General features: G+C 39.6%; 1 protein-coding gene across 1 annotated transcript in view; it reads left to right on the plus strand.

Moving 5' to 3' along the window:
• Positions 1 to 25980, plus strand: part of prdm6 (PR domain containing 6) — a gene marked incomplete at its 5' end in the record, with an annotated part of 189340 nt that overhangs the window by 51080 nt on the left and 112280 nt on the right. The gene's annotated exons all lie outside the window — the stretch shown is intronic.

A 25980-nucleotide genomic window follows, 5' to 3' on the forward strand; every position in this document is an offset into this window, starting at 1 on the left:
TTTGTCTTGTTTATTTCTGCAGTGGACCTGTTTGTGGCCTGGTTTACATGGTCTTGGTCCTGACTCCTGGTTTACATATTTAGTCCTTGGCTTGATATGGCTAAATATTTACACAATTTAGTGCAATGTACAATAGGATCAAGTTTTCTTATGGGGCCCCTTGTGAAAATGAACTGCCCACCCTTGCCTTACAGGCTCGGACTCAACTACATTTGGAAGGTTTTTTCACAGGGATTTTTCAATATCAAATATCTTTGTTACAAACTGTGCTCAGTGACTTTTCAGGTTTTTCTTTTTTTTTTTTTTTTTTTTTTTTTTACAGTGATTGCCTCTTTTTTGGGTTTGATGATGCACTTTAACCCCTTAACTCCCACCTGAACCGAGCACATTCTCTCCAGTTTGGCTTTACCCCAGTCCAAAAGCCTCTGGAAAAAAGGTGTGAAAATAGCGACAAAAAAGTGACAAAAAATGTATGAAAAAGTGGCAAAAATGACACAAAAATGACACAAAAAAAAGACCAAAAAAAGTGACAAAAAAGTGACAAAAATGTGACAAAAATGAAAAATTTGACGACAAATGACAAAAATGTGACAAAAAATTACAAAAAAATTAGTTACAAAAATGAGTCGAATACCCACGTATTGATGACGTGAGGAAAAAGATCCACTCGGTTAAGGCGGGAGTTAAGAGGTTAACTGAAACAATCAAACAATTAATATATTATATTTAAAATATATTTTCAGTCAGCAGGAAAAAAAAAAAACCGCAAATTGAGTTTTTGTAATAAAATCAAGAAAACTTTTTGTTAGGAAAAATCGCCCAGCTCTAATGTGAATACTTATTTCCCAAACTTTTACAAAGCTTTCCTCTCCATTTGTTACTCATTTATGAGCTGCTTAACAGTGATGACCTCATCGTCCTCAAGTTTAAACTCCATTATAAACATGTCTAAATCTGAAGCAGCTCCACTGACGCTAATATGGTGGACGCCATAACTAAGCTACGTCATGAATACCCGGATTGCCCTCTTCATCAATGGTTGCGCACCTTCTCTAATGTATATGTCCTGTCTATCATTCTCATCCTCATTGAAAATAATTCCCCTCCACTCTTCGTCAAAACAGTGCAACACATATTCAGTGATGCATGTTACTGACCACAACAGGATGGTTGTCCCGTGAGAGACTTTCACTTCATGGTCTTTGACTGTCCCAGGGCAGCTGTGGCTCAGGGGCTAGACCCAGGGCCTGACATTAGCACAAGCCAAACACTGGGTCATTTCTGAGGCTTGTAAGTTGAATTTTATAATATAATAACCGATGATATTTATATTTATATATATATGAATAATAAGGCAAGTAAACATGCTACACTCCGCACCATGCTTTGTTCCATTAATATGATTAATATGTTTATAACCATCAGCATGGGCTTTTACTTCACTAAAACTAAACATGTAATTTCAGATGAAGATGAGGCTAAGTGGCCAATAACTGCTCCTCACGGGTCATCCCAGTGGCGTCGAAGGATGGGTCAAATGCAGAGGACTAATTTCATTGTACAGTTGTGTAATGACAAAATAAAGAACCTTAATGGCATTTACAAAGACTTGCCCTCGTGGCTATAGTGAGTTCATGTCAAGCCCTGGTTAGAGCATTTACCCACAAACCTGCATGTTGGCAGTTTGTCACAGCTACTGTTGAGTCCTTGGGCAAGACACTTCTTCCTCTGTGGTGCATGGACGCGGTGTGTGATGGAGTTCAGAGAGATAAAACATCTTCAAGGATAAAAATCAAATCTATGACAATAACATGATCTAAAATAAGGGAAAGCTTTCAGGACAAGAATGAATTTCATAATGTGGTAAGTTGAATTATTTCACCTCTTAACTCTTAACAGTATGTGGCATCTTTGCTCAACTACGCAGAGTTTGTCAATATATAACCATCAGTGCCTTTAAGACATACTTTATTTACTTTTTCTCAAAGCTGAGCATATTTGAGAAGACTTTAGTTCACAGTTTCAGATTGCACATAATGAGTTTCACAGTGTCTTTAAAGAGTTTGTTTTTATCACATTAAAATGACAGTTGTCCATGACATGGATACAAACAAAACAAAAGCAGCAAACCAAGCAATACGTTCAAAGTGCTTCATTGTACTAATGTGAGTTTTTCTTTCTCCCCAACATCTGTGTTAAAGTGACAATTATCAAAAATGTAATCAAATGATAAGAGAAGACTCACTTACATTACACTATCCACATTATATACAAGAAAAAGGACATTTTGAGACATCAGAAATCGTAACACCTTCAAAGTCTCTGTTCGTGTCAGGAAAAGGGGAAAAGGGTTTGGGCTTTTAGAGTCATATCGTCACATGTCTGTCATGTCTGTAGGGCTGTGTACCGTTCATTCCTTTTATACCAGTACTTTAATACTTGGTTTTCAATACCGTTACCTGAACAATACTTTTTCCGATACCTACACTACAATATTTGTCGTCTAGAACCAGAAAACAGAGCAATACTGAAGATCTACAGGTCAACAATATTGGGTTCATCCCCAATGTCAAGAAATGTGTGAAAAAAGGGCAATAATTTGGAGAAAAATGGGGGGAAATTTTGGGAGAAGTTGAGGCAAAAATAAGGAAAAAATATCCAAAGCAAATTGGGGAAAAAATAGGGAATATATTTGGGAAGAAATGGGAAGAAAATTGGGGAAAATAGAAAACAAACAAACAAAACAAAAAACAAGGATAAAAGGGAGAATAATTTGGGCAAAAAAACAAAACAAAACATTTATTTGAGCTGAAACAACCAGGTCACTTCCTTTAATCCTGTCCCTAAACCAACAGCATCAAAACTTGGATAGACATTAAAATCTGTTTTTTTTTTTCCGGTTCCTGCTTTCAATACTTTGATTTTTTTGATACCGGTAGAACCTAAACTTTTTTTCCGATACGAGACTGGCATTGTTTATCGGTACCCAGCCCTAGAGATGATGAATGATGAATTAACAATTTACAAACGTGTCACGAACTCTTCACTGTCATAAAATGGCACAAGCGCTGTCCGCCGTGGCCTTGACTCTCTCCTCAATCCACTCGTGAATCTCCTGATCGTGCTGTCTCTTCATCTCTGCGATCTCCTTGGACAGGAACTCTGCATCTGCGCCTCTCTGCAGCTGCTCCAGCTTCTCCAGCTCCTTCTTCTGCCTCAGCTTTATCGCCTGCAGGTCTCTCCTGTCCGCTTTGTTCTTGCTCATGAACTTGAGCATGTATTCGTCGTTGGCTTTCCTGCTCTCTCTCAGCGCTCGCAGCTCGCTCCTCTCTTTGGCGTACGTCCTGTGGAAGTCGTTGAGCGTCTCCGCCTGCCTCCTCGCCTCCTCTTCGCTCCGTCGGCTCATTTCCTCCATCTGCCTTTGGTATTTCTCCTGCACGGCCCTCATCTCCCGCTCCTCCTCGCGCCTCCTCTGCTCGTCCTCATGCTTTTTCTGCTCGAACACGCTCCTGGCTTCTTGGAACTCTCTCTCCAGCGTCTCCAGTCTCCGGTTCTCATTGTCGCGCTGTTTCTTTTCCTCCTCCAATCGCTTGGCCCACCAGTCCTGCCTCTTCCGTTCCCACGTGTCCTGGTCGCGCTTCATCTCGTCTTTCAGCGACATCAGAATGCTTCTCCTGGACACGGAGTCGGATTGCTCATTGATTTGCTTCATCAGGCAGGAGTATCGGTTGTTCCATTCTTGTATCTGTGACTCGTCTTGTTCTTTACGCATCCTGTCCTCCTCCTCTCTTCGCTTTTCATATTTGCGCTTGTTTTCTTGTTCTTTTTGTAACCTGCCCTGCTTCTCTCGTAACAAATAGGCTTTCTGTGTGATGTCTTGCTCGATTTTGCTTTTCATTTCTAAAATTTTGCTTTTGGTGACTTTGACTCTCTCTTTGTGCTTTTCCTCGATCTCCTTCCTTTGCTTATGTAAAACAGGCTCTTTTTCTTTAAGTATTTTCACGGTTTCTTTTTCAATCGCCTTTTCCGCCTCTTCGAAAATCGGCGAGGTGTAGAACCCGCCGCTGTTTCTCTGCACCAGGGCCTCGATTTTCCTCACCAGCTCGTGCACTTGTTTTCGATCGTGCTGCGCTTTGTTGTTCAAAACGTGCATCCGGTTTCCGCATGTCTCGAGCAACGTCTTGACTTCGCTTTGGCCGTCTTCGATAAACGATTCCAAAGTCTGACCCTCGAGCTCGTCGCCTCGTGAGAAAACCACAATCATGTGGTTTTCCGCCGCATTGTCGAAAAAGTCCTTGACGAGTTGCACCGTATCTCGCTCCTCTTTGGTGAAGCGCCCGATCTTCAGGACCAGTAGAAAGACGTGAGGCCCGGGCGACAACAGGCTCACGCATTTGATCAGCTCCGTTTGAACTTGAGCGTTGGATAAAGTGGTGTCGAAAAGACCTGGCGTGTCCACGATCACCACCGAGCGGCCGTCGACCAATCCCTCCGCTTTTCTACAGAACTTCGTCACTGACGTTTGGCACAGTTTAGACTCAAACTCGCTTCGATTCAAAATGGTGTTGGCCGTGGCGCTCTTCCCGGACCCGGTTTTACCGATCAGAACGATGCGTAATGCTTCTTTGGTTACATTTTTCTTTACTTGAACTGTTGGCTTTATGTATTTGTTCAGAAGAGTCTCTCTCGCTTTGACCCGCGGTTTGATTGTCATTTGCTTCGTGAAGCTTTTGGATCCATTCTTGCTGATTTGTACCACCATTTTCATCACGTCCCGCACTTGCTCTTTGCTGTTGACGTTGAAAACGATGTAGCGGTTGTCGCAGCTCTCGCACAGCTCTTGTACGTCTTTGCTGGTTTTAATGAAATGGGCGACTGCTAAAGCGGCGGAGTCTGAGTCCACTGTGAACAGAATCATTTTGAAGTTGTTCATTCTTGAGGTGAACGCTCTCTTAATGGCCTCCAGCTCCTGTTTGTCCTCGGGGTTGAGCGGACCTACGGGTTGGACCACCATAAAAGCGTGGATGCCCTCTGGCTCACACAGGGAGATGCACCGCATAGACTCCTGCCTCGCCGCGTCCTCTTTCATAAGAGACAAAGTAGGCAGCTCTATTATGGACACCGTTCGCCCGTGCACTTGTCCGCGGCGCTCTACGCTCTTGCTCGCGTGTGGTGCGGTCAATTTGCGTCTGAAAATCATGCTTGCCGCTGTAGTTTTCCAGTCTACGTACCGGCCGCATAGAGCAATATTTAAAGGTTTCTCGCAGTTAAGCTCGTGGTAAATCGGTTCAGACTCCCCCGAGGCCTGGTAAAGATCCTGGTTTTCGTACAGAATCATTTCCACCTTCTCCATTAAATCTTTGAGAACTGCCTCAGAAAGCTCACTCAAGTCAAGCACTAAGTATCTCTGCCCGCACTCTTGTTTCAGTTTATGAAGCGCCGGGCCCCAACCAAATTCACTTTTAGTCACGATCACCATGGAGTATTTGATGGCGTCGTCCCCAAAGCACTTCAGGATTGACTTGATTTTGTCTCGATCGTTTTTAGAGAAGTCCGAGGGGTCGACTAACAGCAGGAGAGCGTTAGGTCCAGGGGGGAACTGAGAAAGCACGTGTGTGATTTCTTCTTTCGTTTGAGTCTCGTCAGAGCTGAACAGGTTTGAGGTGTTGATGACTTTGACTGCGACGTTGTTCCATTCTCCGCTGAAGACGCTGCTCTGTTTGGAGAGTTTACCGTAGGGCACGACTGTTTTCGCGGTGAGGAACGTGCCCAGTTTAGCCTTGACATCCTGGTTCTTTCCAATCATCACGATTCTGATGCCGGCGGCTGCAAAACAGATGTGCACAAGAGTTATATAACATATGCCTCGTCCGTCCAGGCTGATCTTTCTTGTGCTGTCGTTTGTCATTTTTAGAAAACATTATTTTGAATTTTGTTTTATGAATTACTTGGCTGATTGAACAAACTTTTTTTCAGCTTTGTACTGAATATGGTATATTTTGTCATTAGCTTAACATTCCCCTCAGCCAATTTGGACCCTTTTATGGCTCATAGAGTCAGTCGTATTACTGCCATTATTACTATTATGCTGATGTATAGGCTGATATTTCAAGTAATTTAATTTTAAGTAATTTAATATCTTTTTTGTTGTTTTTTGAATCAGAATTGTTTTTATTGCCATTGTCAGTGACAAACCATGAATAGAACAAGCAACTATGAAACTATAATGGAATGCATGAAGTAGATACATTACAATAAGATAAAAATAACAACCATAGCTTTGTTAAACATTTATTATTATAGTAAAGCATTCAATCATATAGGTATATAACTACTGGAGGTCGACCAATGTGGGTTTATCTGGCCGATACCGTTGTTAATAAATCCTTTCGTAGTCCCTCTGGGGGTAATACAAGTGTTATGGGATGACTGGGGGGTCTTTCATCTCCCCCACCACAATTGCAACTTTCCTGCCACCGGGTCGGAGTCACCAATACACACTAATAGAATCATGAGGAAGAAGCTAACAGGCTAGCGGGGAAAGCTAGCTGTAGCAGTATATACAGCAAAGTTTGAGTGAACAAAAATTATTTCCATTGTGTAATTGGATGTACAATATCCCTCTCTCCCTTTGTCTTTTCTGTCAGCGTAGTGTTTACTCTCCAAGACAATTAATACGTTAAAATAATCGGAACATGCTACGACACCTGCAGTGGCACTTATGGCCTCTAGGGGCATGAGTGACTTAGTACTGCTTTAAAAAAAAAATCTGAACCTGAGCTTCATGAAACGTGGACAATAGTTGCTTGGAGGAAGAACATCTGCTTCTGATGTAAATTTATGAATTTTCACGGCAATGTTACGCATTTAAGCATTCCCCAGCATTTAAGTCTCTAATACTTTCTGTTCAAAAATTATCTCTGTAAATCCCTGCTGTGGCTGAACTCTCTCCATGGGATGGGAAGTCTCTTCCACTTTTGATTCCAGAGATATTGGCCGATATTGTAAAATACCCAAATCGGTCAGGCCCTCATGCAAACTTGCTATTTTAAGAAACTCACTTTAAATGCATATCTTTAAGTGTGGAATGGCCACTGCTGTGAGCTCCCAAAACAGTTTTCACTGTAATTCACTGTGACAATAGACAGACAGTACACAGCAGCATAGTCATTTGTCAGACTTGTTTTCTTTAAATGGACGACTGACAAAGACAAACAGGCTCTGTCACTGCACTCTGTAACACTTTTCAAACTGGTCTCACGAGTCCTCCAACAATCTGCAAGTGACTGCAGCAACTTAGCAGATACTTTCTACTTCCGTTTTCTTTTCAAATCAGTCGGTCACTTGACATAATTCAAAGTAAGTTACTTGGTAATAGTGGCCTAAGTAAAATTCTTACCAGCTGTTGCTTTGTCCATGGCTCGGCCTCAACATTCGCCGAAACACTGGGCTCAAGCTGTGGGTTTGTGGGAAAAAGAACATTTGGTCAAATAACTTTACATCATTTTAAAGTTATATTTTGAAATGTATGCAGCCCACAAGCAGTCCTACTAACTCGTATTCTCTTTACCCCGACCTGAAGCAGTGGCTTTGCCCTAGTCGTTGAAATAGCACCTTGAAAAAAGCGACAAAATCGAGGATGAAAAAGCCACAAAAGAAAACGTGGGACAAAAAAAGAGGGCGATAGGAAAAATAATATTATTAATATATATATATTTTTTTTTTTAAATAGGAAGAAAAAAAAAGGGAAAATAAGAAATATATAGAAAAAAAATACATTTGAAAATTGGGGCAAACATTCCTTTAATCCTGTCCCTGGACCGACAGCATCAAAACTTGGATCTAAAGAGAGAAGATTGTTTTTTTGGTTCTGCCTTTTGATACTTTCATTTTTTTCCGATGCCTGACTGGCATTGTTTAACCCAGCTCTAGAAATAAGTAAACATGTCCTAGATTTGAGTAACTAATTGCAAGGTAAACATTCAATAATGACAGAGGAAACTAAAGAAAAAACACCAACAACAACCAAGATTTTTATGAACTTATTTTGATTGTGATGAGATCTTCACTAAGATATTTTGCAAAGAAGAGGGAGAATACCATTGGACTGGCTCATGGCCCTTATGTACAGTATGTTTGGCAGAGTGATGGTCATAGATACAGATGGCATCTCTGGAATCGCCCATATATGGTCATGTTTGAAGCAGTCAGAGGGAAAACAAAGAGGAGAAACATCTACATTTTCTATTATTACTCCAAAACTACTCTAACAAATGCTGAATTATGAATATATTTTTCTACTAAATAAAGATACAGAGACATGGGGGAGGACGCACTGCCGTAGGCAGAGCGATGATATGTTATTGAATGTTTACCTCAGACTCATGCTAAGCACATTTCCAAAACTGTAGAATATGAAATAACAAACCAGGGGCTAGTAAATAACAGTTCTCTGCTAAATCTCAATCGAAATGGCTGTTTACTGTATTTTCAACTTTCCATTACACTGCGTTCCAAATTGTTGTGCATATTGTATTTTTTTGTCAAAAAGGTAAAAAAATGTATGAAATGTATGAAACTCATAAATGGTATCGTGTCTCAGGGCTCTTTGAATCACTGACATTAATCTCAGAGACCTGGGATGATTAGTTTTCAGATTAAGCCCAGTTAAGGGAAAAACTACTGAAAAAGGGTGTTCCACTTTATTATGCAGATCATCATTTTCAAGCAATATGGGAAAGAAAAAGGATCTCTCTGCTGATGAAAAGCGTAAAATAGTTGAATGCCTTTGTCTAGATATGAAAACCTTCGATATTTCATGAAAGATGAAGCGTAATCATCGAACTGATAGGAGATTTGTGGATGATTCAGACACACTCGGGTTTGTGCAGATAAAGGCACAATATGGACGGTTTCTGCCAGACAAACACATCAGATTAATAGAACAGATGCTACAAAGCAGCATACAGGTATTTGAAGCTGCTGGTGCCCCTGGAGTCTCCCGAACATCAAGGTGTAGGAGCCTCCAGAGGCTGCAGTTGTGCATAAACCTTCTGTCCGGGCCTCCCCTAAACTGTTAATTGAAGCTGATGAACAGAAACGGCTGCAGTGGCTCAGAAATACATGAGGACTCATTTTCAAACAGTCTTGTTCACTGATGAGGCCGTGTGACCCTGGATGGTCAAATCAATGTAGTAGTGGATGGTTGGTGAATGCCCACAATGTCCCAACAAGGCTGTGACGTCAGTAAGGAGGGGGCGGAGTCATGTTTTGGGCCAAAATCATAAGGGAGAGAGCTGGTCGGCCCCTTTAGGCCCTTTTAGGCTCCCTGAAGGTGTGAAAATGACCTCTGTCTGACTGACCACTGTCTTATATAGAACAAAAAGAAGAGCTGTGCTTTCCCGAACAAGATCATCTTCATCATGACAACGCACCATATCCTGCTGTAAAGAAAACCTCTGCATCACTGGCTGCTATGGGCATAAAAGGAGAGAAACTCATGATGTGGACCCCCTCCTCCCCTGACTTCAACCCTATTGAGAACCTTTGAAGCCTCAACAAAAAAAACTTCTATGAGGGTTGGAGGCAGTTTTCCTCCAAACGGCAGCTCTGGGAGGCTATTCTAAAATCCTGCGAAGAAATCCAAGCAGAAACTGTCCAAAAACTCACAATTTTAAGGGATTTAAGAATTTTGACGCTGCTTTCACACAAGGGCTCCTATGGTAAAATATAACTTGACCTGTTAATATTTTTTTTGATTGAAATAGCTTTTGATTTCAGTAAATATGACCTCCTAATGCTACAAATTCAACAAATGACCATTTTCAGTTAATTATAAGCTTTAAAATGTATTGAAACGATGAGTTGCATAATAATTTGGAACAGTGGATTTTGAGGTTTTTACTATATTTATTTTTGAAAAAAATTCTGTTATCACTGGGAGATTTTTTCAACCAGATTTAAATGATCCTCTACCAGTTAAAGACTTGAAAATGATGCTGACTCTCTTTTGAGGTGACAATTTAGAAAATCTTGGAAAAATGTCATTTGCATAATCATTTGGAACACAGTGTATATGTTATTCATCTTATACCAGTTCGTGTTAACTCAACAGTACAATCTGACCAGATTTTGATACTTCAATGTCAGAGTTTAACCATCGTCACAAGGGACGTTTGTGTTCATCTCTTCGCCCCCACCTGAACCGAGCAGTTTGGCTTTACCCAAATCGGAAAGCTTCTTGAAAATAGTGTCAGAATAGCAACAAAAATGAGCCGAGGAATAGGATGAAAACACAGCAGAAGAGCGACAAAAAAACGTGACAACAAAGTGACAAAAAAGCAACCAAGGAATAACAGAAAAGTGTCAAAAATGTGTGATGTAAAAGCAACAGAAACGCTTCAAAGGAGCAACAGAAAAGTGATGAAAATGCAATGAAAAAGTGACAAAAACGCCAGAAAAGAGCAACAAACAATTATCTGTTTAAATTAGTTTTGGAGGTCTTGGCTTTCAAATGAGCTTTTACTCTGGCTGTAACCTTTCAGATTTGGGTTAAACTGAACTGCAGAAAATGCACTTGGTTAAGGCGGGGGGTAAGAGGTTAAAACAACAAACAACAAATTCTCCTTTAGACATTTCACTTCACCCCTTTTTTTCAGTTTTATGTGGAAAGGCTCCTTAATAGTAGTCACAGAAATTCCCTTTCTTTTCTGACCTAGTTTTCTTTTATCACATGCTTTAATTGTGTAAGACGACTGAACGTCATCTAGGATTTTGTAAACACCTAAGTATAAGAATATTTACTCTTTATTTGAGTCGGTAATTTAGAAGAAATGCGAGTGAAACAAGTATTATTGCACTTGGATTAGGAGAAAGACGTGTTATTGCACTTCATACTGAATAATGAATCTCAAAATACTTCAGACTCAACTCAAATAAGGTCAATATTCTTAATTCCACTCACTTTATCTTATCATACAAACAGTCTACTCAAAGACACACAAACTACTACACACATAGCTACGTTAGCTTTTTTTGCCTCACCACTTTCTTGTCTGGCGTCGACGTCTCTCAGTGCCTCTCCATCCGGTTAAACTCCCAAATGCCCACAATGGTCTGCGTTGTCCGTGTGATCCGGTTCCATAAAGGGGCCAGGCCAAGCTAATCTAAATCTAATCATAAAACTATCTGGCCCTGGCACAAGCGCACTGGCACCTGAATACCTTATGCATTCTTCCTGTAAGTCTCTGCAGTGAAAAGAAGCCTGCAGAAAGTCCTGCCGGCGTTTCCTGGTTGGCGTCAAAACTCGTCCGACTCGTTATTTAAGAATGACAAGGACGGAGCGTGGCCTGCACTGCTCCCTCTAAGCTGCGCATAGAAAAAAAAAGAAATCTGACCTGAGAATAGCTGATAACGAGGACGCGCTGGAGGAGTCACGTGTGGTAAATGTGGATCGGTGATTGAACAATTATCCATCCAAGCTTCCTTCTCTGGTCGAAGCGTTTACGCCCTAAACAAACCGCCCGAGTCACATTCCAAAACGAGCCGTGGAAATGTTTCCAGTCAACAACAGTTTCATGTCCAACAGGAAATGCTATGGTTTTGGAACATTAAAGTGCAGATCTTTCATTTCAAACATATTTGTGCCGAGTTCCACGTCATCAAAGAAATAAATATGTGGAATGTGGCTGGACAATTTAGCATTAAGCTAAACACAAGATTTCAAGATAACCTTTAGTAATGTGTATGGCCTTACTTTTCATATAAATAAAAAAATAAAAAAAATAGAATTGTAAATGTACAAAAACAAATGATTCTGAATTGTGATTATAGGGTTACACTGATTTCCTTGTTAAAAGGTGAATAAGTCTTAATGTTTCCTGTTTTTTCAAAGGGAGGTCACATGATCATAAAGCATGAAGGTAGCAGAAAGTCAGCTATGTTTGGAATTTGCTGGAAACTTGTCAGAAACGTGATAGTGAACATATAGATTCTTATCTTGATTCATGTAAAGCAAAAGTGTCAAACACTTGTGTTTGTGTCGCCTCCGTCGCCCGACAGGAAAACCACTGAACCAAAATCCACCTCAACAGTTCATATTTACATTTCCCTCAAATGCACAAAGATGTTTTAACCTCTTAACCCCGGCATTAACTGAGTGCATTTCTTCTTGGCTTTATCAAAATTAAAAGCTGGCAACAATTTATACTTATGGTACATGAGTTCATGCAGGATTTTCATGAACTTATGCTTGAATGAATGCTTAATTTCAGGACACATTCATACATTACTAAATCATAACTTGATTACCTGTTGGTTCATGGATTACTTCATCCCTGAATTAAATGTCTAACGACTGTAATGAATGTACATGAAAATCTGAATGATTCATCATGATCATGAAGCTCACATAAGAATGCCATGAATTCACTAAAACTACAATGAAATGACAATAAAATGATCAAGCAATCATGATCATGAGGATCATGCATGAACATCATATGGCGGAAATCTACTTGCAAATTATGTCCCTCAATTAAAGTGGTGCATTAACCTTAACTTTTTAACCTGTTAAAGAACTTAGTCCTGAAGAAAAAGCAATGATTTCTGGATTGTTTTCTCAATTGGAATTTTTGTGTGAAAAAACGTTTTAAAAACTTTCATTACAAATATAAGTACATAAGTACAGCTTATTTACTAACTTATTTTCCAGAATAGCGAGTGACACTCTAATTACTTTAATCAAAGTTTAGTATAAAAAGTTTAGTATAATGCACCACTTTAGTTGAGGGGACATAATCATAATGAAATCATGATGTATTAAGGATTAGCAAATGATAAGTTCAAATTTTATCCTATAAAGTTATACTTTGTGTTCTTGTTCATAATTTATAGGACAAGAACACTATAAGCAAGTGACACTTTAATTACTATAATCATAGCAAACATACCAGCCGCTGTCATCAAAGTTTTATTACAACTTACTTTATGTTACACTCAAAGAAGAAAACATGACACAAAAAAAGCAACTATTGCACTGTTATAAATGTTGCACCTTTTTAAATCCTATAAAGGATTTATTTATCCTTTATAAGATAAATTAATTTTATCCTATAAAGTTCTACTTTGTGTTCTTGTCCATAATTTGCAAGTAAATTTCCGCCATACGAGTCATAATGTTCAACTGTCAACCAATCAAATATGTTATTGTAATTTCTTTGTCGTTTTGGCCACACAAAAATGATAAGAAAGCGATGGAAAAAGTAAAAAGAAGAGAAAAACGCAAAGAAAAAGATCCATTGAGATCAGTTTTGTTGGTCTTAGCTTTCAAATGAGATGTTTCACTGGCCTATAGCTCTCCAGTCAAGAACTTTTTAGATTTACGTAAAGCCGAACTAGAGAAAATGGGCTCGATTCAAGAGGTTAATGAAACCGAAGTATGAGTGAAATCTAGATATTCAAGTAAATCAGCTTTTGCTCCATATAATGTGTCAAATTTCAGTCAGAACTGCAGCTGAGTCTGTTTTAGACTATAGCGCTTTTGTGTTTTGGACAAATGTATGTGATAGGATGTTGTGTTAAATTTAATGCCAGTTTGAATCCAATTTAATGCTGTTAAAATGTATAGAAATCTTACGAAATGAAATGTGCATTTTGCATTTGTGGTACTTAAAAAAATCGGCATTTAAATGGCACTAAAAAGCATTAAGTTTGACTTTCTGCCACCTGTAGAAACCCTGATATTGTAGCGCAGTAACAATCAGCCAAAGTGAAACCAAACTCTGTTCCCGAACCATTTCTAATGATAGTTTACTGTAAAAGCATCACCTTATTTTCCAGAACAGTGAGTGACACTTTAATTACTATAATCAAAGTAAACACACCAGCCACTGTCATTAAAGTTTTATTACAACTTACTTTATGTTACACTTAAAGAGGAAAACATGACACAAAAAAGCAACTATTAATTATTGCACTGTTTCGTAGCCTGACTTTACATTTAACATTTCAATTGAATAAAGGTTAAGTGCTCGCTTGGAGTGCAAACAGAGACAATGGTGCTACTTAGATATGGGGGAAAAGTCCTTACACATAACAGAGAACAGCATATGTACAAAGAAATAAAATGCATTACAAACACAAGAACCACATTCATCTGTAGGGCCGGGCAAGGCAAGGCAACTTTATTTATACCGCGCATTTCGTACACAAGGCAACTCAAATATGCAAAGTTACACTGGCACTGTTTACCGATACCAGTCTGGTATCGCAAAAAAAGTTTAGGTTCTACTGGCATCGGAAAAAATTAAAGTATCAAAAGCAGGAACTGAAAAACAATCTTCTATCTTTAGATCGAAGTTTTGACGCTGTTGGTCCAGGGACTCGTTTGACCCCTTAACTCCCACCTGAACCGAGCACATTTTCTCCAGTTTGGCTTCACCCCAGTCCAAAAGCTTCTGGAAAAAAGCTGTGAAAATAGCAACAAAACTGGAACAATGATGGAAATGTGACCAAAAAGTGAGAAAACATTGACAAAAAAGTGACGAAGAATTGATGAAAAAGTGGCAAAAATGTCACGAAAATGTCACAAGAAATTGACAAAAAATGGACGAAAAAATGACAAAAATGTGACAAAAAAATGACAAAAATGTGACCAAAAAAAGGACAAAAAATTGATGAAAAAATTACGAAAAAATGACAAAAATGTGATAAAAAATTACAAAAAAAATGATAACAATTTGACAAAAAATGACCAAAAAAATGCCAAAAATTTGATAAAAAATTGACGAAAAAATTACAAAAATGTGACAAAAATGAATTGAATACCGGGGAGTTAAGATGTTAAAGGAGAAAATTCCCCTTTTTTCCCCCCATTATTCCAATTTTTTACATTTTTCCCCAATATTTTGTCCTAATTTTACACATTTTCTCCTTATTTTTGCCACAATATCTCCCAATTTTCTCCCAAATGATTCAAAATTTTTCACACATTTCTTGACATTGGAGAAGAAACCGATAGGTATCAGAAAAGTATTGTTCAGGTATCAGTATCGGAAACTAAATATCATTTAAGTACTGGTATTGAAAAAAAACCCGGCCCTACTCATCTGTTGCGTAAATATTCACGAGTCTATTAGCTATAGGTTTGATTTTTTAACTTAAGAATTAGGCTACATATTTTGGAAAGTGCCATAGAACTACTGATGGCTTATGACTGTGTTAGAGCAGTGGTTTCCAAACTGGGTCTCGCAAGAGGTCCTAGATGATTTCAAGACACTATGATGCAGTTCAGAATTAAACTAGATTTCTGAGTGTCCTGAAAAGTTTGGGAACCCCTGCCTGCGTTAGAGTATGTGTTGGTGACGTCTGTGTAATTTTACTCCACTACATTTGAAATATAAATATAACACTTCCTGCTCCACTACATTTCAATAAAGGCTCCAAAGTAAAAAGTCCATTTGTCCATGTCCACTTAGATAACACTTAACTATTTTCTCCAGTATCTAGCATTTGAGCACCTCTGATGTTGTTAGTGATGTGTGACAGTCTGGTGCTGTTTCAGAGAATGGTGCATGCGCTGTTGTCCGCCGCGCCCCTCACTCGATCCCGTATCCAGTAGTGCACCTCCTGCTCGTGCTGCCTGCTCAGCTCCTCCACTCCCCTAATCAGCACTTCTGCATCGTGAGACCTCTGCAGTCGGCTCAGCGCTCTGACCTCCTGCCTCTGCCGATCTCTCATCGTGTTATAGTCCTTCATATACGACTTGCTCCTCTTCAGGTGCTTCAGCATAAGCTCGTCATCGTTTCTCTGCTGCTGCTTCATTAGCTCCAACTCCTTCTCCAACTGCACCTTATCCTTGTTAGCCCCTGTGGCGTATTTCATCTGAAAGCCGTTGCACTCTTCCGCTTTTCGCCTCGCTTCTTTTGCATTTTGTTGTTTCATGTCTTCCAGCTCTTTTTCGTAAATCTCCTCAGCGGCCTTTAACTCCTGCTCCTCTAGTTCCCTTTGAAGCTCATCTTCACCCTTCCTGGCTTCGTAAAGTTGTTTCGCCGTCGCGTATTCGCTCCGGAGCATCGCGAATCGCTCGTCGCTTTCGTCAGCTGTCATCGCCCAGACTTCCCGCTGCAGATCCACCGCCTTTCGGAACTCCTCCCGGATGAAGCTCATGCGTCTCTGCGGCCGGTCAGACCGCTCGCCTACGTCGACTTGGCTCGCTAGATTCTTGTATCGCTGATTCCACCTTTGCACCTGCTGCACCTCCTCCATTTTCAGAAGCCGCTCCTCTTCCTGTCTCCTCTCCTCAAACTTAAGCCTCCTTTCATGTTCTATCAGCAGCTGCCTTTGCTTTTCCCGCACCTGCTTGCCCTTTTGTAAAATTTCTTGCTCAAATGTATCTTTTAGCGCTACAATTTTCAACTTGGTGTGTTTGAGGAATTGCTTGTGCCGCTCCTCAATGGCACGTTTCTGTTTTTGTATTTCCGGCACCTTCTGATGGAGAATTCTTTCGGTCTCCTTCACAATGGCCTTTTCAGCTTCTTGGAAAATATCCGAGGTGTAGTGTCCGCCGCCGTTCTGTTCAACCATGGCGTCGATCTTTCTCAGCAACTCCCAGACTTGTCGCCGATTCTCTTTGTCGCTGTTGTTAAAGACCTGATACCGATTCCCGCATTTCGCCAGCAGCGCCTCAGTCTGCCCTTCTCTAACGTAATCTCCGATTGTCGCGTTCCTCAGACTGTCTCCTCTGGTGAAAAGGACAATGGTGTGTTTGTCGGAGTTCTTGCCAAAAAAGGCCTGAATGAGTTGCACCGTTTCTCGCTCCTCTTTTGTGAAACGTCCGATTTGCAGCACCAGAAGAAAGACGTGAGGCCCGGGCGATAACAGGCTCACGCATTTCACCAGCTCCTCTTGGACTTGAGCGTTGGATAAAGTGGTGTCGAACAGACCTGGCGTGTCCACGATCACCACCGAGCGGCCGTCGACCTGCCCCTCCGCTTTTCTGCAGAACTTCGTCACCGATGTTTGGCACATTTTAGACTCAAACTCGCTTCGATTTAAAATGGTGTTGGCCGTGGCGCTCTTCCCGGACCCGGTTTTACCGATCAGAACGATGCGTAACGGGTCTTTGTTGGCGCTAACGCTCGGTCGTAAGTCTTTGTACGAACTTGGTATGTAAATCTGTTCGTAAGTCTTCGGTGATGTTCCTCTGACTGGAGTCTCAGGGGCGGCTCGTCTGTAGCTAATCGTTCCCTTCTCGCTCATATCCTCAATCATTCCCACCACGTCTCGCACTTGCTCTTTGCTGTTGACGTTGAAAACGATGTAGCGGTTGTCGCAGCTCTCGCACAGCTCTTGTACGTCTTTGCTGGTTTTGATGAAATGGGCGACAGCTGAAGCCACGGACTCCGAATCCACCGTGAACAGAATCATTTTGAAGTTGTTCATTCTTGAGGTGAACGCTCTCTTAATGGCCTCCAGCTCCTGTTTGTCCTCGAGGTTGAGCGGACCTACGGGTTGGACCACCGCAAAGGCGTGGATGCCCTCTGGCTCACACAGGGAGATGCACTGCAGAGACTCCTGCCTCGCCGCGTCCTGGTTCAGAAAGGACAAAGCAGGTAGCTCTATTATGGACACTGTCAGGCCGTGGATTCTACCAACACTTTGTACACACGCAAGTTTGGGTGAACTCTGTTTCTTCCCCAGTATCGCTTTAGCAGCTGCCGTCTTCCAGTCGCCCGAAGCACCACACAGCACCACATTTAAAGGTTTGTCTGTGTGATAATCGGAAATTGGTTCAGATTGTCCAGTTTTTCTGAGTTGCCCTGGTAAAGCGTCATATGGACTTTGGTTGTCAGCAACAATGGCCTGGATTGTGTCCATTAAGTTCTTCAGAACCTGTACGTGCAGCTCGTCGAAGTCCAGTGTGAGGTATCTCTGGCCGCAGTCTTGTTTCAGCGCGGTGACCTGCGAGTTCCAGCCCATGTCACTTTTTGTCTCGGCTACCAACGAATATTTGATTGCGTCGTCTCCAAAACACCTCAGAATGGACTTGAGTTTGTCTCGGTCGCTTTGAGAGAAGTCTGAAGGGTCGACGAGCAGCAGGAAGGCGTTGGGTCCACACTGAGGAGGACACTGAGACACTAAGTGGTTTATTTCACATTTGACTTCACTGATGTCCAAACTGAGCAGATCCGTTGTGTTGAAGACCATCACAGACCTTCTCATCCACTGCCCCACAAAGACTTGACTGTTTTTGGAGAATTTGGCATAAGGAACGGAGGGTTTCGCTGTAAGGAATGTGCCTAGTTTGGCCTTTTCAGTCTGGTTCTTTCCGATCATCACAATTCTGAAGTCCGAGGCTGAAACACAGACCATTTTGTGTTTAGAGTGTCATAAATGACTTAAGACAATATACATGGCCATAATACAGTTCAATTCCGTTCATGCACAATAAGCAGTGGAAAAGTATAATAAATAGTACAGTAACAGTAACAAAACGTTGTGGCATTTCTTTCAATAGGTTGCACTCACGTGACATCACAAAATTTTAAAGACCTCATAGTTTAAAATTGAGGTGGAGGGCAACTGAAAATTCCATGATGGTAACTACGGTAACTGGCGAACTGCAGATTTCAGCACTATATAGTGGTCACGCCATTTTGTAAGGGTGTCAGAATGTCCAGAGAGAAAAAAGTATCCATTCGAAATTTCCCACAATGCTTCTCGAAAGGTAGTGAGCATCGATGGTCACTAAACGGGTCAATATAGACCACAATGCATTGCGAGAGTCGGAGAAGAGCCTGACAGCGACAGGTCTTTGAACTAAACAACACGACGAAATGAGCTGTTTCAGTCGTGTGCTGCGTATTTGTCATGAATAAATGACCTAAACGTAAACGGTTACGGTGAAAAGATGCTAACGTTAGCTGCTTACCTTTAGCTTGTGCTGTTAAATGACCGATAGCTACCTCATGAATAATCCAAGCCATTCACGTAAAATCCATGTGAAGTAAAAGCGTATCTGACTCGTATTTATCCATAAATATTCCACTGTCTCATGAGTCTGGTTGGTCTTTATCACAGAAATACTTTATTCCCGGAGTTTAGCGAACTTTTAGCAGATGTAGTCACTCAATCTGCTGGCGCTTCGGACACCGGCCTGTGACCTACTTTGAGCGAACGCTGGGGTGATTTTTTTTTTCCTTTTTTTGTGATGATAGTAACGCCTGTAAAAGTGCCAAAACAGTCGTTCTGTTTCATAAAATAAACGTTTGGAACAATAAATAAATTCAGATTAAAAAATAAAAAATAAAAACATATCTGCAGCCGCAGCTCGTGTGACGTCACGCAGCGCGGAGAAAGTAGTGGCTTGTGTCCGAAACAGAATCAGTGACTATGTAGTCGACTATGTAGTGCGGGCCTATGTAGTGAATGAGGGGTTAGGGAATAGTGTGGACATTTGGATACAACCTTCGTCTTTGTTTTTGGTTAATATCTGTCATTATTGGGCGATTCCACATGAAACAAAAACCGACTCAAAGTTTATTGTCATGTAGAGGCTAATGTCCAGTTATTTTCTCTGAAAGGCGTCCTAAAGTGGTGAGGATGTTCAAAAACAGGAGTGTGATGTTGGTCAGTAAAAAGACTTTCAACCATAAAAATAATAGACAGGTTTCTGAATCCAATCACTGTCAAATGTCAAATACTGATCAGGAAAAACATTTGACACTTTTTGTTTTGGAGATTTCTTACAAAAACTTTATTTCTCCCATAGAGTTGTATTGGCCCCTGCCCTCCACCTGACATTATGTCATCATCACATTCTAAAACGTGAACGCCACCTATACAAATGCATTATTTGTGTCTGTGCAAATAAAGTGCTGATCTTAGTGCAACAAAATTATATCAAAGCTTGGAAATAGCTTGAGGTTGTGCATGCAGTAAGTGACTTTAATATGAGCTCTGTCGGCCAATGAGCGGGAACAGGAAACTTTGAAGTAAACTTTGCACCTCGATGTTCTACTTTTTATAGTCTGTTCTAATTTGTATTCTATTTTTATAAATTCTTATTTCCTTATTGTTATAATTCTGCCCCTTAAGATTTTTGCTTTCATTTATTGTACATAAGATACCTCTTTTTTTTAGTATTTAACTGTTTGCACATTTCCTGTCTATTTTGCACACTCTTATTGAATGCCCAATGGAACAAGAGAATTTCTCTGTTGTGAGATCGATAAAGGATTATCTTATCTTATCTTACAGTACCTCATCTTATCTTAAATGTATCTTATCTTATCTTAAATGTATCTTATATTATCTTATCTTAACTGTCCTCAAACATACACGAAATGTACGCGTTCTTTGTCGCGGCGTTACAAGGAGGCCGTCATAAATGTACATAAACCCATGTTGAACAACAATAGTCCCCTTGCCAGGACTGCGTCCAGCTCAGGCTTGATATTAATTATACACAGAACTTATATAGCGCTTAAGGTAAGGACACAAAGTAGTAGAAGTAGTAGTAGCAGTAGTAGTTGTACATTCAAGTCTTCTGTCATTTTGAGGGTGTTTATTTTTTGACCCATGAGTTGTGTATAAAAAAGTGTATAAATTATTTCTCACCGGACTCTGCTGTCGCCATGACTTTGGACTTGGTTCCAGTCGACAACAAGAGCTGAGTTTCTGTAAAATAAAAATATAATAAAATAAAAATAAAAATGAGTGTGAGCGCCATATAAAAACAAATAAACAGATGCATGTGGAGCTGTCAAAGCAATACATCACCAACATAATATTTTTTTAAGAACTCACATTATCCAAATATTTATCATAACATATGTTTTTGACTTGAAAGAAAATTTGATTCACAAAATTTAAGTTCAGTATTTTATTGCCATTGTTATAAATATAACATGTAAAAGCGTAATCACTCCCACATTTGTAATGTCTTCTGTCACACTTCTGTAAAATGAAATTGAGTCCGCAATTACCATTTTATGTTTTATGTTTATTATTAGACCTCATGTCGCCGTCTCCTTGTGGAAGTTTTCTTCTCTTTCTTCAAATATTGTCCAAAGTTATCGTCCAAAACCAAAGAGCTGCTCTTAATTCCACAGTGTTTAGGCTGAGTGTGCTCCACCGGCCTCCCCACTACCATTCATAACGCACTTCTGATGGAACTACTAGTGGCAAAGTAAGACAGGGACTTGATTGGCCGAAATAACCTGCATTATAAATAATAGTTTACTATAAACTATAAAAAAAGATTCACTTTATTGGACTATGAAGAATTCTGTGAAAGTTATACAATAATATGCGATAAACCAAAAGCTTACAGCATATAATAATATCAGAAATAATAAATAATAATAATATAGTTGGGTTAAACAGGACAATGTAGATTTTGTAGCTAGCATGCAATATTCAAATATAAATACTGAAAATAAATTCACCCCATAAAACACTTAACATTTAGAAAAGCCCAGTATTTGTCACTGTTAAATCATGAATCATGAAACGCAATAAAAAACATGTGAACGGATCGGCAATGATCGGTATCGGCTGATCAAAATTTTAGTGATCGGTTCCAAGAATCCTGATTGGTGAACCTCTATTTATTATGTTTATTAATCTATTTTCCGGGTGGAGCAGTTTATAGGAATTGATTATGTTCATTGAACAGATACTTGCATTAACTTTACACTCAAACACAAATTTAATACAATTTACCAATCTTTAAACTCATCTATCTACTCTACTGCAGTTGTGCTATGACTTAAAGATGTTAATATTAATTAGTGGTGGGACTTTATTCAATATTTTAAATTGAGTTAATTATGGCCATTCTAACAAATTAATTGTAATTATTCAAATGCAAGCATCATTCATTAAGGGTTGTATTTATTTTATATAGGTATATTTTTGATATGCTTTTTTGTATTTTCCTCCATTTAAATTTATTTTGATGAAGATGTGAGGCCTGTGTGGTAATTTCACTTTAAAGACAACTACAGTTTGATTTATTTTAGAGAATGGTCTTTTTAAATGAGTTCATGTCTTAACTGTGTGAAGAAACAAGTTTGACAGTAAAATAGTTCTTAGTTTCACGCCGTGTTCGTCCCTAAGCAACGTCTGCAGGAAAAAGAAAAGTGAAAAAGTGTATGTGCTGCTAAAGTAAAATGGGATTCATTTGCATATACATACATATTTTCATATTCATTTTTCGCATTAAACCTTATGTAATTAATTAATCGCAATAAGGAAAAGTCCCAGCCCTAATATTCATGTAAAGCTTCAACAGCAAAGCTGTGAAAATAAATAAATTTCATTTGGAATAAATTGCTGCCTCTGTTGGTGGTTGGTTTAACATTGTTGTGCAACAGAAACATTTTCATGTTAGCGTATGTACTTTGACTTGGTAAACATATGTTGAATTGTTATCAGAATAAGTCATAAATGAAGATAATATATGTCAGGCGTCCCTGTTATCTCTGTGTAAATCAGTGGTTTACTCACAGATATCGGTCTGTTTCTCCGGGTCCATTCGCTGCAGTAAAGCGTCCGATCAGATACTGTGTCTCAGGAGGAAGGACTTGTTGTTATGATGAGTTGTTCAGAGTTGTTGACATGACTCTGCATTTGAAAATATTTGGAACTTTCCTGCCCTCGTTTCCCGGCACTGAGTGAAACCTGCTCGACGGCCTACAACTATTTCATTAGAGCAGGAGTGGCGAACACGCGGCTCTCGAGCCGCATGCAGCTCTTGGCCAATCAGAGCGCGGCTCTTTGCATAAGTGGAGATGTTTAATACAATGCAGCTCTTTGCAAAATAATTGGTAAATATTTCCCATAAACTGTATCAGTCATTAAGAATCTTGACCAAAACTCCAACCATAGTCCACACACATCATTGGCGGCGTGTGACTGGGATTAGCTTCTGTGCTTTTCAAGTTTCTGATCAGCCTACTCTTTATTTGATGTAATTTGGCTTCATATTCACAGAAAAAGATCTAAATTAGGAAATGAAAAAAAGCGGAGCTCTTATGTAGCACATGATGTGAAGCGCGACATCGTGACGCGGAAATACACAAAGTTATTGCCTTTTCTTTCACATGTGACTGTAACTGCAACAAATGCAACTTAAAACAGACTCTCAGACGTCCTGCAGAGGCTCCTGGTTAAAGTTCATGAACTTTGTGCAGCTGAGAGTGCGTTCTCTGCACAGTCCAGTCTGGACCGAGCTGCAGGCACTGAGCGCACAGGCCAGGGGCGAATCAGAGGAGGGGGTCAGTGGCCAGGGCCCCACACACAAACACACCCCAGCATGAAAAGAAAACTTTAAAAATCAAATTGTCAAATGTCAGTTAATATACATTTTTCTAACACAATTATTGAACAAAAGAAAGAAAAAGGCCAGGCATAAAGTTATAGTTTATTGTGATTAAAACTACCGCCCCAGGATCTCGTGAATGGTCGGTGCCTTTGTGGCTCTTCACAGGATCAAGGTTGAACATTTTGGCTCTTGGTCTCTGACTAGTTGGCCACCCCGGGATTAGAGGAAGGAGAGAGTGCAGGAGTTATGCAGTGTTGTTATTCTAAACTTATTAGACTTGTTTGTTCTCACGATGGACAAATTCATGTATATGACAAATACGTTTTATGATTGAAGATTATAATAATAATAATAATATTTAGGGATGCACCGATTCGCTACTTGCGCAATACCATGATGCATTGCGCCTTGGGGGGTTCGTCTGTTCATCGAAGAGACTAATATTCATCTTCCAAAACCTTTTTATTGATTGATTTTGAAAAGTCGATCGGGAAAAAAGCTCTGGCTAACCTCGTGTGCAGGGCTTTGTAGTTTCGGATTACATTTTTGATTGTTGGAGCAATTATGAGCACAGCAGAAGTTGTTTTTTATCATTGTTTGTCTGTAGCTTCACTCACACTCAAAGGCCCCCCAAGGCGCAAAGCATTATCGGTTATGTGCAAAAAGTACTTGCCGATACTGAATACCGATACGAGTACAAGGCATTTTCTTTAACATACTTTTTGAAGTGAAGAGACGGTCTATAGACTGACTTTTCCACAGTAGATTGGTTAGTAATTAATTAATTCACTCATTTTATTATTTTATTGACCTTTATTTAACCAGGATAGTCCCACTGAGATTAAGAATCTCTTTTTCAGGGGAGTCCTGGCCCCAGAGGGAAATCACATTCATCATTTACTTTTCCTTGAGTAAAGTGTGCTACACTTTTAAGAGAAGTTATATCATAATTGAACAGATGCAATTTTATTTATTTATTTTTTAGTCAATTTATTTTTCATTTTTATTGCACTGTCACTGTCCATCATAGACAGAACAGCTCATGTTCAAAAGCTCCTCAATGCTTGTGCTTTATTCACTTATGTATTTTTATTTCACAATAGTATTGAGCTCCGTGTGGATTTTCTCATGTGTTTATAGCAACTTAGCGAGTAGCTACAGCCTTTTGATTGTTTTTGCCACTCAATATAAACATGCTGTGTCTCTTTAATTTGGACTTTCTGAGGACTTTTAAGTCACTGGGTTAGTTTTGCAGATGAATAAGCTCCAGGGCATAATACGGCGTAAGAATGGCCAGAACTATTAGCGGCGAATTAGCACTAACAACATTTAGCTCTGGTTAAATCCAGCAGAGACTCTGATTTAGGGAGTTTAGTCTGTAATAAAGTCAGCTCTATGTGGAATATTGAATTTACACTAAAGAATTCTCCAGTTTGTTGCTCTTTGCTCTGCTCAGTGGAGGAGCGCCGGCCGCACACCAAGTGGTATCGGTTTCTGGTATCGGGACCTCATTAATGAGTCCGAGTATGAGTACAAGCATTTGGTATCGGCGCGATACTGGTATCGGTATCGGTGCATCCCTAGTAATGTGAATAAAAACCTGACCCTAGACCTTATGATAAGATTTGGATGTTGACAAAAATGAAAGTAATAATAATACAATAAAATAACAAAATCCAAGATATTAGAGTTTAAGTTGAATTTATTTAAAGGAAAGCGAAAATTACAGTGCTGAATATTTACACAGAAATCATCAATAGACTTTATACAAGGGTATGAATTATAAGTTGTGCTATTAAAAAGTAGAAAATGTGTCTAACTTCTTTAAGAATGTATATTAATGTATTGGCTAAATAAAACATCATAATTGATTTTGTGTCTAAGAAGTTCTAACAGAAAAGATTTAAGCAAAAAGTAAACTTGAGAATCACCCCCAGCCCCTTCCACGAGTCAGTTGTGTTGCTCTATGTATAGTTGTAACACTATTTCCATCCTCTGTAAACTTTATACAAGTGGTAAAATTGACAAGAAATGGAACTTTGATCTTTGCTTTTTGTTATAGGAATTTCATTGTTTTGGAAAGAAGAAGATGTTTCATAATGTGATGTTTTTAGTCTGTAGCTATATTTACTCAACTCTCCTCCGCTCCTCCTATTTCTTTTCTTTAGTCAGATGTCATGTTTTGCCGTGTGTGTCCAAAGTGTGACTTTGAAGGTTGTTCTTTTAACACTCTGATGTCTTTTCTGCATGCCTTATGTAAAAAAATATCTCCTTATGATGATTGTCCTTCGATTTTGTATGCAAACTTTTTTCTTTCTATCTTGTTTGAATGTTTGTCTTTGTATTGAATCAGTCATGTGAGGAATGAAGTGAGAGATGTTGAAAAGGTGAATTGGAGAGTTTTGATTGAGATGAGGTTGCTTCACATTATTACTCATCTCTTTTTGTCCAGGATGTTTGGTTTCTTTAACAGCAGATTTTACTCTGGATTTGGACATTCTGGCCATAACCTTTGTTGACACTCTGCTCTGTTCATTGAATGGTGCAGTCCTTGCGTTTCACAGATTTGTCCACTCTGTCCCTGATCCAAACTTTAATATCCAGCGCGTGTTGATCCTGTAGCTGCTCCATCTCCTGCTGCAGCTGTGGAT

The sequence above is a fragment of the Gobius niger genome, assembly GCF_951799975.1.
Source record: "Gobius niger genome assembly, chromosome: 1".
NCBI classification, from domain to species: domain Eukaryota; kingdom Metazoa; phylum Chordata; class Actinopteri; order Gobiiformes; family Gobiidae; genus Gobius; species Gobius niger.